Source organism: Rhinoderma darwinii, chromosome 12, assembly GCF_050947455.1.
Source record: "Rhinoderma darwinii isolate aRhiDar2 chromosome 12, aRhiDar2.hap1, whole genome shotgun sequence".
Lineage (NCBI taxonomy): Eukaryota > Metazoa > Chordata > Amphibia > Anura > Rhinodermatidae > Rhinoderma > Rhinoderma darwinii.
Window position 1 is genome coordinate 5,696,394 of NC_134698.1, and position 11,971 is coordinate 5,708,364.

At 45.1% G+C, this 11,971-nt stretch overlaps 1 protein-coding gene across 1 annotated transcript in view; it reads left to right on the top strand.

Moving 5' to 3' along the window:
• The first annotated feature begins 3,471 nt into the window (after window positions 1-3,471).
• The window catches only part of TTC24 (tetratricopeptide repeat domain 24), a 56,758-nt gene continuing 48,258 nt past the window's right edge, over window positions 3,472-11,971 (top strand). The window contains exon 1 of the mRNA XM_075844563.1: window positions 3,472-3,585. The gene's annotated coding sequence lies outside the window, so the exon portion shown is untranslated. The remainder of the gene's footprint in view (window positions 3,586-11,971) is intronic.

Genomic DNA, 11,971 nt, shown 5'->3' on the forward strand with positions numbered 1-11,971 from the left:
TATCAGTGTGTCCTTGTCATGCACCCCAAGTATCAGTGTGTCCTTGTCATGTATCCCAAGTCTCAGTGTGTCCTTGTCATGCACCCCAAGTATCAGTGTGTCCTTGTCATTTACCCCAAGTATCAGTTTGTCCTTGTCATGTACCCCAAGTATCAGTGTGTCCTTGTCATGTACCCCAAGTCTCAGTGTGTCCTTGTCATGCACCCCAAGTATCAGTGTGTCCTTGTCATGTACCCCAAGTCTCAGTGTGTCCTTGTCATGCACCCCAAGTATCAGTGTGTCCTTGTCATTTACCCCAAGTATCAGTGTGTCCTTGTCATGTACCCCAAGTATCAGTGTGTCCTTGTCATGTACCCCAAGTATCGGTGTGTCCTTGTCATGCACCCCAAGTATCGGTGTGTCCTTGTCATGTACCCCAAGTATCGGTGTGTCCTTGGTCTGTACCCCAAGTATCAGTGTGTCCTTGGTCTGTACCCCCAAGTATCAGTGTGTCCTTGTCATGTACCCAAAGTATCAGTGTCATTGTTTTGAACCCCATGTCATTGTCATTGTTCTGTACCCCCAAGTATCAGTGTGTCCTGGTCATGTACCCCAAGTGTCATTATGTCAATGCTCTGTACCCCAAGTCATTGTTCTGTACCGCAATGTATCATTATTCTGTACCCCAAATGTCATTATCCTGTACCCCAAGTGTCAGTGTATCATTATCCTGTACCCCAAGAATCAGTGTCTCATTATCCTGTACCCCAAGTGTCAGTGTATAATTATCCTGTACCACAAGTGTCAGCGTGTCATTATCCTGTACCCCAAATGTCAGTGTGACCGTGTTTGCTGTACATCACTTACGTGTTGACACACTGTAAGCATCTGTAGGTTCTGCACTGTTTCGTTTTGAGGTATCAGTGGCATACCTACCATAGACATTAGTTTTGGCACTGCAATGGGGCCAAAAACATTTTTCACAGAAATTTAGATTGCAGTTCTAAAAACCAGAGTATGGGTGATGGGCATTTTGGAGCCATAACTTCTCCCCCTATCCAATATATCACAGGATACGCATCATTGATGATTTAAGATGTCAGAGAGGGGTTGGTGGTGAGGTTGCTCAGCCGATTCAGGCTATGTGGGTATGGGGCATTGTAAATTCAGATTGCAGTTTCAAAAACCAGAATAAGGGTCAAGGAAATTTTGGAACCCTAACTGCTTCCCCCTCTCTATATATCACAGGATACGCGGCATTGATGATTTAAAATATCAGGGACTGGTAGTGGAGGTGTGGGGCAGTGTGCCAATGCAGGAAGTGGGTGAGGGGGCAGAAGGGTGACTATTGAAACCAGTAGTGAAGGAGTAGTGCCCCAAAGAGTGCCCCATTTTGATTTTGCTTTAGTCTACAAGTGTAAAAGTCATCAAACACATAAAAAAAATTAGTTATAGGATATAGAAACTGGATTTAGAGGAAATTAAGATTATTGAGAAATTAGGGTCATGGGGACTTTTTCTAAGCATAGAATTGGGGATCCGAAATTGTGTAGTGTGGGAGTACGGTCATAGGAAGAGTTACTGAGCTGACGGTGAGTGTTAGGGTTTCAACACAGTTGTTTCTATATATAGGATTCTCCATTGCGTTGTATACAATGACTCTGAGATGTAACACCAAATCCCATCCACCTACAATGCAGAACCCTGATAGTCAGCAAAGATTATATATCCAAGAGGTCCCTACATGTAGGATTATCACAGAAAATGACCTAAATGTGAAACTCCATATTTTGATTAACCCTTTCTCTTGAGAAACCAACTTCACTACCGGGAACCCCTTAACAAGATGCTGTTGATGGAGCTGCTGTCCAGCTCTTGAACACATGAATAGACCATGTCATTATTAGATAATCATATATTATTGAGACTATCAGAATGATTAATGAGCCATAATTATCCATAATAAGATCCATCAACAGCAGTTTGGAAGGCTTTTCTCTAAATTTTGGGACATGGATACAGGAATTCAAAGTCATTCAGCCAAAAGTTAGTGAGGTCTGGCATGGATGATGGACTATAAGGCCTAAGGACACATAATAAAAATAATAGATCTATCAGCAGCAGCTTGTTGACAAGGCCCAAGAAGAAACAGGAGATTTTTTTATTTATATTGGTTGTACCGTTTCACGGTCACAGGGTATGTGGACCCACTAGGCCGATCTGCCGTAGCGGAGAGGCAGCTGACCAGGTCTCAATCTATACAATAGTCTATAGCAGTTCGTAACACTCGGGTACCTGAACTAGTCCAGACAGTGGCTGTGGCTTCAGCATGGATGGAGGTTGGTGCAGCAGGTTGCGCCAGACGTGGCGGGCAGTACAAGATGTGGCAGAAGACACTGGACGTGGCAAACAACAGCAGGTGCAGTAGGACACGACTCCAACACTAGTAGGCACTGGAACAAGAATACAGCACGGGATAAAGGAACAGGTAACAGGGCACGGGTAACAACTGGAACGGGAAACACTAAGGGACCATTTGCAAGACAGACTTGGGATAATCTAACAACGCTCAGGCAAGGATCAGAAGGGCTGGGGCCTTCTTATAGACCAGGAAATCATGAAGGTTGATGATGATGATTATTTTCATGTGCGTGCTTGCACTTTAAGCGCGGGCACAAGCGTGCGCGCGCACCCTACGGGACACAGCAGACCGTAGCGGAAGTATGCGCTGGCGTCCCCTAGAAAGGAGATGGGGACTAGCGCTCACAGATCCATGGCTGCGGGCGTCGGGAGGTGAGTGAACCCAACGGCCCGCGGCCATGGACGCTGCATACCGGTTGCCGCAAAATCAGCCTGGACATCATCACATATCTACGGGCATAAATATGTCACCGTGTGCATGTCAGATACATCATCTGATTGGGTCTGGCGTGTGCAATGCTTTTTAGGGGACCGGCTGAGGAACGGTTAATTATTCCAAATAGAGATAAGACAGAGGCGTATATTAACGATTCTGCGGAGGAGAACAGCATGCCGCCTGTCCCCCCTAAAGGTCAAAATTCAACTTTGTAAGTCTGCGTCCTGATAACTGGGATTCAGGAGCATTGCTATTTTTATTTATCTTACATTACAAATAATATGAGATTGGGATTATTTCAATTCACTCGGCACCAGACTTCTCCTGCGTTCAGTTTCTGGAAAAGGAAGTAGCTGTCTGACTACCATTGTCAGCCATATTTACTCTAATGGGTTTAATTTCTCTGTTACCTGGTCACCCAGAGGCTCATCAGTTTCGCAGTCAATCATAGTCAGAGAATCTTCATCCACCCATTCCTCCCATTGTGCTGAGCCATGCTTGAGCTATACCTGATCAGTGTATAGATCCTGTATCAGTGACCAAATGTTTATTTGTCCATCAGAAGTTGTCAGACAGACCTAAAACTTAATTTACGACCTATAAGGTGACTAGGTTTTCTTTTTAACAGGGGCAAACATGCTGAAAAGTAAGTTCATTGATGACATCAGCTAGTCAGGAAGTAGCTAGCTTCTCCTCCTACTTGAGTTTCAATAGAAATCAATATAGCTGGCATCCTAGGACAAAGAAAGGTAAGCCATGGGATTGTTAACAAACAAATGTAGAGACCTTCAAAAGTTTTTGTTGAAACCTCAAGGAATACAATCTTTGCCATACAGAAGTCTGGAAAAGTTGGGTTACAACTCCTTTGGAGTGCTCTATTGGTGGTCATGTTAGTTGTATCCAAAAGAATATAATTTTTAACCACTTGGCAGGAGGACTTCTATTCATGCCCATTCGCAAACAAATCATGACTGAATATCCAAACAATGGGGTTTTATGGAGTGTCATTATTTACTTGGAGGGACTATTCAGTTTATATAGGGGCTAGCACCAAAAAGTCACATGTGGCTTTAACAATTAGGAAATTTGGGGAGAGGGGAGATATGGGCCCCTGATTACACTAAATAACTTAAATACCACCAATGGCAGGTTGACAAATTTTTTCTTCGCTGCAGTACCATTTTTCACCACAATATTTTTCCATATATACCAATGCAACAGCGCCACCAGTCACAAGCTATGATCCAGACAAAAATGTAGCTCTTTAAAACAGAATAAGGTTGTTACGAAACGACAGATACATATATTTTTTTAGCAGCAAGGAGTGCTTTACAACATGTCAATCCCCTGCAAATTAATGCTAATACTCCTTTAAGGTTTCACATCTCTATTCCCGAAGTCTGACTAATTTATCCAAGTTTTCTTTTCTTGGCATAGACGTAGCTCAGTAAGCGGTCAAAAAAGCTGATGATTCATAACAATTCCTATTTGAGGACACAATCGACAACCCACGTGTGGTTTTCAGTTGCTTTACCTCGGTTTGTGTACCACACAGGCCGATTTCCTTCTTTAAAAAGTGGAGATGGAAAAAAGGCGAAACACCAATAATATGGGGATATTTTTATCAGCCTGCCGTTCCAAACAGCTCTACTATAAAGCTATAATCAACCATTCATGCCTCCGACTGCCGCCAACAGGGTACGTGTGTCATCTACATGCAGTACAAAACTTTGTGAACCCCTTATTAGGTTTATATGGGGTGTGCACAATATTGCATTTCAGCCACAAGAATATTAGTGCGGTCAGGCACTAGGAAGAAGGGGCCGCAATATAGGGAGGGACAAGGGGCATGTGTCCCCCGAGGGCCTCCACCACCTTGAGGATCTAGCGGACTTTCGTCCCAGGCTGGTTCTTCCCATCTGCCCTGCCCTGCCCAGCATTTTCCCTCGGGCAGTCACTAGATTGGTAGTGTATACACTGCTCAAAATGGGAGTCCCTTTAGGGCTGTTTGGTGCCCCTAGCCAACCGAGTAGGGAGTCAGGTGTGTTCTAGTTCCCATAGGTGAGATGGAGCCCCTACGAACCTTAATCCGCCACTGCCAAGAGCCACATAAAAATAACAAATCCAGCAACAGCAACTTACTGATGGTTTCCCTGTATAAACAGGACCTTTTATTCTATACTATGTAAAAAAAAAAATTACAAAAAAAAGGTTAGGACTGACATTATGTATTTGGTTGTGCCCTTAAAGGGTTGTTTGCATGTAGACGACCCCTTGCCCTATTCCCTATTCTGCCATTTTGAGCCAGCGGAGAAGAATAAACAGCGACAATCTTATCAGGGAATGTGCGATCTTATAGCTTTTCCTTCCTCGCTCCTTATTTTTTTGAGTTTTCCACCCCCATGTGGTGTATGAATATCTTGCAGGCCGGGCCATCATCCATAAAAAAAGCTAATAGGAAGTGAGCCGGGTGCCTCGTCTAGACCGCGGGCTATTTATAGCTGCGGGATATTTTTAGACTTTATACGCACAGTAGGAGTTTTTGGAATGGAAAAAAAAAAAAAGTTTGTTTCGATCTGTGTCTTAAAGTCCAAAGAACATTTATAGAGTGCAGTGAAGGAAGTGACTGTGTACACATCGGGGTTATCAATAGGACTATAGTTTCTGCCCTGGAAGAACAATGCGGCTATTTTAGAAGCATGAATAGGCAAAATGTGTTGAGGGTTAGTGCCGGGATACGAGTAACCAAATGTCATTCCACGCCAAGCTCAACGCGGCTGCCCAGACCTAGCGGAGACCCCAACCATAATCCTCTTGTTAAATCTGGGCCAAACTAAAATAGAGGTTCGCTTCTCGCCCCTATTAAAAATAAAATAAAATAATAAAGTCAATAAAAAACAAAATAAAAAAAAATAAAATTAAAAAATATATAAAAATGAAAAAACTTCAACTATTCAGTTTTTAAATTTGAATTTATTTTTAAAATTACAATTTTCCTTAATTAAATTAATAAAATAACTATTTGCATTTATTTTAACAAACAAACTACAGGGATATTAAATTATTTCATTTTCAATTAATATTAAATCAAAACTCCAGATTTACTCCACCCGCCCCTATATATATGGAAGCTCATTTGCCTCAGTCTGTTTAAGGGCTCATTCAGACACGAGTATATGTAGTCAGCGTGACAGCCCTTAAAACAACGGACTCATGTACTTCAGTGGGGCCGTTCACACGACCGTTCTTTCAACAGAGCGTGTGAAGGGTCCGTGAAAAAAATAGTACGTCCTATTTTTTGCGCTTCACGCATCCCTCCATAGACTGTAGTCTATGGGGGAAGCGTGATCACGCGTCCAGCACGGGTGCACCTTGGACGTGAAAAACTGCAGTTTTTCATGTCCGAGGTTGGCGATGTTCATCTGAATGTAGCTTTAGACAGAGCTCACTGATGGTTATGTTGCCTGTACTGTACTTTATTATCTGAGCAAGTAGAGCTTCAGTGTAAAGCATGGAGGAATGGCAGAGTAATAGCCTATCATAAGACAGGGTTTATTGAAGACTAATTTAGTCTCCAATAGGCAATGCTTCTAAGCTGGAGTCAGATGATCCAAGGAGAACTCCGTAATACCTTCTCATCAAATTCTTGGGGGGAAGCCACAACATGAGGCAAGCTTCTCCAAATGCTCTCCATTAAGTAAGGATGTTGGGGGTTATCAGCCATTTGTGGTTGAATAGAACACCAGAAAAAAAATCCCTTTGTCATGCCCCACCCACTCAGGGCCTGCACTATACATAAACAGTGTATCAATTTTGCCTGGAGTGTTCCTTTAAGTGGTTTCTTGGACAGGAAGTATCCGGTCTATAGGAAAATCCACCCCCAAATCCATAATCAGAAGTTTTTCTTCCTCTAGTCTAGCCCTTTAAAGCTGATAAAAGGGAGCGATAGCTGACCTTTACCAACAAGTATTTGCACCTCAGCTCACCTCACTTCCCCCTCATCATTCCAGCGCGGCGCATACAAAGTCCTGACCCCGAGTAGCATCAGGGCTTTATATGCAACACAGAATTTCAATGCCATCAGTGGTGCGTCACATGCAACGTTCTGATGCTGCCCAGTGTCAGTAGGTTGTATGAGCCACGCCATGCTGAGCAAGGCATAAATTATAATAAATTAGTCAGACCGCTGTAGCCCCGCCCTCTCTCCACAAAAACGGCGAGGACGGTGTAAAAAGGCCAAAAGTCTCAATTTGAGACTTTTAGGCCTTTTTTTCGACTTTTCTACGCCACCGTAGAAACGTTGATATATTCCCCCACTGTGTACATATATGACATTAATTATCACTGATCCGAAGTTACAGCCTGTATTATACTCCGGAGCTGCACTCCCCATTCTGCTGATTGATATTGGATGTCATCAGCAGTCTTGTTGACAGACAGGATAAGTAATTTAATGTATGTACACAGTGACTCCACCAGCAGAATAGTGAGTGCAGCTCTGAACTATAATACAGGATATAACTCAGGATCAGTACAGGATAAGTAATGTAATGTATGTAAACAGAGACTCCACCAGCAGAATAGTGAGTGCAGCTCTGGAGTATAATACAGGACATAACTCAGGATCAGTACAGGATAAGTAATGTAATGTATGTACACAGTGACTCCACCAGCAGAATAGTGAGTGCAGCTCTGGACTATAATACAGGATATAACTCAGGATCAGTACAGGTCAAGTAATGTAATGTATGTAAACAGTGACTCCGCCAGCAGAATAGTGAGTGTCACGATCACAGGGTATGTGGACCCACTAGACCGCTCCGCCGTAGCGGAGAGGCAGCTGACCAGGTCACAGTCTATACGAAAGTCTATAGTAGTTAGTAACACTTGGGTACCTGAACTAGTCCAGACAGTGGCTGTGGTTTCAGCACGGATGGAGGTCTGTTCAGCAGGTAGCGCCAGACGTGGCGGGCAGTATCCGATGTGGCAGAAGACACTGGACGTGGCAACGACAGCAGGTGCAGTAGACACGACTTCGATACTAGTAGGCACAGGAACAAGAACAGCACGGGATACAGGAACAGGTAACAGGGCACGGGTAACAACTGGAACGGGAAACACTAAGGGACCATTTGCAAGACAGACTTGAGATAACTAACTACGCTCAGTCAAGGATCAGAAGTGCTGGGGCCTTCTTATAGACCAGGAAATCATGAGGTTGATGATGATTGTTTTACAGGTGCGCACGCTGGCCCTTTAAGAGCGGGCACGAGCATGCGCGCGCACCCTACGGGAAACAGCAGACCGGAGCGGAAGTTAGCGCTTGCGTCTCCTAGGAAGGAGATGGGGACCAGTGCTCACGGATCCATGGCTGCGGGCGTCGGGAGGTGAGTAAACCCGACGGCCCGTGGCCATGAATGCTACAGTGAGTGCAGCTCTGGAGTATAATACAGGATGTAACTCGGGATCAGTACAGAATAAGTAATGTATGTACACAGTGATTCCACCAGCAGAATAGTGAGTGCAGCTCTGGAGTAGAACAACGAAAATGTACTCACCAAAATTTTTATTTCCTGGAGTCCGTAGGCATCACAACACACATGGGTTTTAGTCCCCTAGGTACAATTAAGCAGAGACAGGTTAATTAGCAATAAGCATTAAGCAATTAAGGACTTCCAACATAAGTATGTACCGGTAACCGGGCCCCAGCTTATTTTTACGAAGCAATAATCATAAGTCCTGCCAGGGAGGGAAGCTTGTGCTGCCTACGGACTCCAGGATGTAAAAATTTAGGTGAGTAAATTTTCGTTTTCCTGATCGTCCTTGGCAGCAAAACACATATGGGACTTGCCAAGCAATAGCTATATGGGCGGGATAGCAGACGACATTTCAAGCACTCTTTTGCCAAGTAGAGAACCCTCTGATGCCAGTGAGTCGAGCTTGTAGTGCTTGACAAAGGTTGATGCGGATGCCCACGTAGCCGCTCTGCAGATTTGATCCAGGGGGATATGCCCGACTTCTGCCCATGAGGTAGCTGTAGAGCGTGTGGAATGTGCCCGGATCTGCAGAGGAGATTGAAGGTCACTGAGATGATAGCATTTTTCAATAGTTGATCTAATCCACCTGGCTAGGGTGGCTTTACTTGCTTTTTGTCCCTTATTAGGACCGGCATGTTGAAGGAAAAGATTTTCTGCTTTCCTAAAAGCCTTTGTCCTTTGAATATAGGTGAGAACTGCTCTTCTCACATCCAGTGTATGCCAATTCTCCTGATCTTCACCTTGGGGATGAGGGAAGAGAACTGGCAATAACATCTCTTGGTTTATATTCCTAAAGGAAGGAACTTTAGGCAAGAACCCAGGCATGGTACGTAGTAGAAGACAATCTCCCAGGTCTCTCAAATATGGTTCTTTGAAGGAGGGGGCCTGCAGCTCGCTTATGCGCCTGGCCGACGTGATTGCCACCATGAAGAAAGCCTTGAAGGAGAGAAATCTGATGGATGACTCTTGCATGGGTTCAAACTGTGGCTTTGTTAAAGCTGACACCACTATTGAAAGGTCCCAGGAAGGAGAGGGTACCTGAGAGATTGGGCTAAGGTTTCTTAAAGCCTTGAAGAAGGTCTTCACCAACTGTTGGTTGGAGAACCGATTTTGCAATTGGGCATTGATTGCCGTGAACTGCACCTTAAGGGTATTTAGCTTCAACCCTTTATTGAAGCCCTCCTAAAGAAACTGCAGGATAGTATTCAGGGAAACTGTGTTTGCTGAATTTTTAGAGCACCAGGAGGTAAACAGGGCCCAAACTCTGTTGTATACTTTGACCGTTGGAGGGCGTCTGGCTGATCGCAAAGTATTAATGACTTCAGATGAGAGCCCCATCTCTGTCAGTTTCTCCCGGTCAGTCTCCAGGCCGTGAGATGTAGACTGCGAGGGTTCAGGTCACCCCTTTGACACTGGTAGTTTCAGGAAACTGCGTTTCGAGAGACAAGGCTAGGGAGAACCAGGCTCTGCGGGGCGAAAATGGCAGGATTGCAATGGCTTACGCTTTTTCTCAATACTCTGGGTATTATGGGGAGGGGAGGAAAGACGTCGATTGATATTTCTCTCCAGCTGACAGACAGGCCGCCCAATGCTACTGCATGACGGGTATGGTATAGAAAACAGAAGCCGAGGACTTTGTTGTTCTCTTCCGATGCCATCACATCCAAGTCTGGCATTCCCCATGTGGCAGCTAAGCTGCTGAAAACCTGAGGGTTGAGACTCCACTCCACCGGATGGAGGATATTGCGGCTGAGGAAATCTGCATTCGGCCGACATTGAGGCACTCCTCGTTCCTCCTTGCTTGTTTATATAGAAATCAGTAGCTAGGTTGTCCGACTGGACCAGGATCTGGGAATTTCCAAGATGAGACTGGAAGGACATTAGCAATAATTTCACTGCTCTTCATGTTGGAAGACAGTAACACTTCCTTCTGACTCCATCTGTTTTGAACCCATAGGTGATCTACATGGGCACCCCAGCCCCAGGAGGAGGCATCCGCTGTGAGGACTTTCTGTGGTGGGGGAATCAGGGATTTGCCGGACAGGAGAGTGTCCGGAATTAACGACCAGTTGAGGTCTTGACGGGTGAAGTTGGAGACCTTGAAGAGAGCATCCACATTCTGAAATTTTTGTCCCAGGATCTGAGGATGTCGAGTTGTAATGATCTCATGGGGGCTTTGGCCTAGGGGACTGCATCGATGATGAGGTCATTAGACCTAGGACTTTCATGGCCCCTCAAACCGATATATTCGGATGGCAAACAAGGCGTTCTATTGAACCCCGAATTGCAGTAATCCTCTCTGGAGACAACTTGACTGTCATTGACCGGGAATTCACCATGAATCCTAAGAATTTCAGATTCTGTGATGGTGAGAGCTGTGACTTTTTGAAGTTCACCAGGAACCCGTGAAAGTGAAGAAATTCCAATGTGGTTTGGAGATGCTCTTGGAGCAGGGACTTTGATGGCGCTTTTATTAGCCAGTCATCCAAGTAAGGGACCACACAGCCTGTCAGCCCCAGTGCTGCTGTTAGGACCACCACGATTTTCGTGAACACACGAGGTGCCGACGAAATCCCGAAGAGTTGGCAGGTGAACTGGAAGTGCTGTATTCCACCCTGCGTCTGGACCGCCAGTCGGAGGTAATTTTTGTGTGCGGCCAGAATAGGGAAATGCAAGTATGCGTCCGTCAGATCGATTGTTGCCAGAACATCGTTCCTTTCCAGAAGGTTCATCACCGACCGGATAGTCTCCATCTTGAAGGTTCTCCTCACCAAATACTGATTGAGGAAGGTCAGATCTATTACCAGTCTCCAACTGCCATCTGATTTGGGCACCGGGAACACTCTAGAGTAAACTCCTTGCCCTCTTTCTGAGACTGGAACATCTTCCGTGGCTGCTTTTTGGAGAAAGACCTGTAGAAGCTGATGGACTATCGGATTGTGATGCCTGTTGGGAGGACGAAGTGGTCTGGGGGCAGATTTCTGAACTACAAAGAGTATCCTCTTCTGATGGTCGTCGTCACCCAGTCGTCGGATGATATCACCGACCACCGAGAGGAGAATCTCTGAAGTCTTGCTCCTACTTGTAGGATTGGCTCGGCATCATAAACGGTTTGGGTTTTGGCCGGGGTTTTTCTTCCGAAAGGAGGAAGCATTTTCCCCGCTTCGTTTTAAACGTCTTCAGACGGTCTGGAAACCTTCTATTGAACTTTAGGGACCTTCTACTCTGATCCCGAAAGTAACACCTGGTATCCTTCCTTTTAGGTTCAGGAAACATAGCCCCTCTGCCTTCCCCTAAGGAATTCAAGATCTCCGTTAGTTGGGAACCAAACAGAGATTCTGGCTGGCCACAAAAATAATTTTTCGAGAGATTATCCCCTGACTATTTTTTAAGCCAATGAGCCCTTCTGGCCACATTCGACAGGGACTAGGCCCTAGATGCACATTTGATGTTATCCAGCTGGCAGTCGCAGAGGAACTCCGAAGCGGACTTCATTACTGGGAGGGACTGAAGAATTTCTGCCCTTGGGACTCCATCCTGTAAATCCCTTAATAGGTGGCGTAGCAAGACCCGGAGTGCCCTATCCACCGGTACTGAA